Here is a 2,066-nt window from a genome sequence, read left to right as displayed (position 1 = left end):
TTGATGTTTTGTGGTCACCGTTTTTAAATTCTTAACAATGTTTGAACCAGGGATCGCCTATTGCCACCTTTCGCTGGGCCTGCAAGAGATGTGAGAAGGGGATGGTTGGAGTATGTTCCTCGCAGAGTTGTCATGAGAAATTAATGAGATAGGCTTCTTGTTGAGCCTGAGGGCACGCGGGTGACCCTCAGAGTGGTTTTGCTTCTCCCCCCAAGCGGTTTTGCTCATTTCCTGCCCTCTCCCTAGAGTAGTCCTTTGGCCCTGGGTGTGCGATGGTCCCTGTCTTTCTTGCCTAGGCCAGCACCCCTTCTTCCAAGAAGCCTTCCCCAGTATCCGTACCTGGAGAGACCTCCCCTGAAACTCTGAGGGACTTTGGCGGTGTCTTACGAAGCCCCTGTTTCTCCTCCGGATTGTGATAACTGTCTAGCTCTTTCTTTCTCCTCAACTGTACTCTCAGTTCTGGGATTTCATAGACCGGACATTCCAAAAAGTTTTTAAAAATTAAAACCTGGGAGACTGAGATAGGATTGCCAACTATTTTCTTTTGCTAAAGACATGTTTAAAAGACTATTGTTTAATATAGCCATAATCTCCTTAAAGAAAGGACTTTCGACATCAAACAAAGCAGGAAGGCCGTAACTACTGAGCAAAAGACAATCCTTTACATGGAATGAATGGAACTCTAGATAAAACTACATTGTTCTTACTTTGCTATCGATCTATGGAAACTTCCCCTTGGACCAGCATTTCTGGCTGATCCTGTGGACTCTGCCTCGTTTTGCCTTAAGGAGACCCCTTGACACTTCTTCCTGCCCAGCCATGATATTCAAGGGGTTGTTATTTTTTTTCACCTTGAAAGAGCAGTAGGGTCTGTGGATTCCAAAAACTGTTATTAATCTTTAAAAAAAATTCTGTGTTCCAACTAAAATGTGGGCATGCTTTTAAATGTTTGCAGTGCCTCCCTCTCCCTCTCAGCTTTCAAGAAGTGAGGACTTCAAAGGCCATTCCCTTGCCGAAATAAACATTGGGGCTGGAAGTAGGAGAGAGAAACATGGGCTCGCTGAGTGGAAAAGAAAATTGTATTTTTCTTCTAAATGACATTCGGACCCATCGCCATAAAAACGGCCTCTGGTCTGGAGGACAAACGTTCCGGAGGTTGAAGACAAGGGCTGGGGGTGGATGTGGGCTATGGTGACCAGTCTCTTTGTCCTAGTGTGTCTCAAGTTGCTGTGATGATTCTGTGTACAAGGGCTGCTAACGACTGAGAAATGCTCGATCAGTAGAGATTAAGAGCCCGACTCTGGAGCCTACTGGCTTCGGTTGCAGCTGTGTGGATGTAACTGTTCCTTGCCTCGATTTCCTCATCTGTAAAGTGGGGATAATAGTTTTTGTGAGGATCCAGCCAGTTAATGCTTGTGTAATGGCTTAGAACAATGCCTGTACAGAGTAAGCACTAGATACATGCTGGCTGTTGTAATTATTGTTATATAAACATGTCCGGTGGGCAGGATGGCTATCTAATTCCCTTCGCTGAGGTTTTGTCTGAACTTGAAAAGTTCTATGATTCTGACGCCTCCCGACCCCATCCCACTCTCTCATTACAGGAAACAGCTGGACTCCCTGGGCAAAGAGTCGGCCCTTGGCTCACTTGGTGGCCCCTCGCGAGCCCTGCCACAGGAGTGTAGAGCAGATGGCCTGCTCTTCCGGCAGGCGTGGAGAGAGAGGTGGCACAGAGGGCTTTGGTGCTGGGGCCCTGCCTCGGAGCCCCTGCTTAACCACTTACTAAGGCAAGCGTTATAGATCTTTATCTGTAGGACGGGACTAACAAGATGATGTAATGAGATGATGTTTGCAAAGGGTGTGATGTGTGAAGCACTTATCGTCATCATTGTCATCATCATCACCATTATGTGGAGCCTGCTTGAAAATGGCCTCTTTGGATGTCCTCCAATATCACCTGGGGTTGGCCAGGTCCTGACTCCGGGGAGAAACGTGGGGTTGCACCTGAGCCTCAGGGAAGGCAAAAGATGAGTAAGGCAAGAAAAGCATGGAAGGAGTCTGAGGAA

This window comes from Pteropus vampyrus, unplaced genomic scaffold, assembly GCF_000151845.1.
Source record: "Pteropus vampyrus isolate Shadow unplaced genomic scaffold, Pvam_2.0 Scaffold185, whole genome shotgun sequence".
NCBI classification, from domain to species: domain Eukaryota; kingdom Metazoa; phylum Chordata; class Mammalia; order Chiroptera; family Pteropodidae; genus Pteropus; species Pteropus vampyrus.
Note: the sequence above shows the minus strand (reverse complement) of the source record.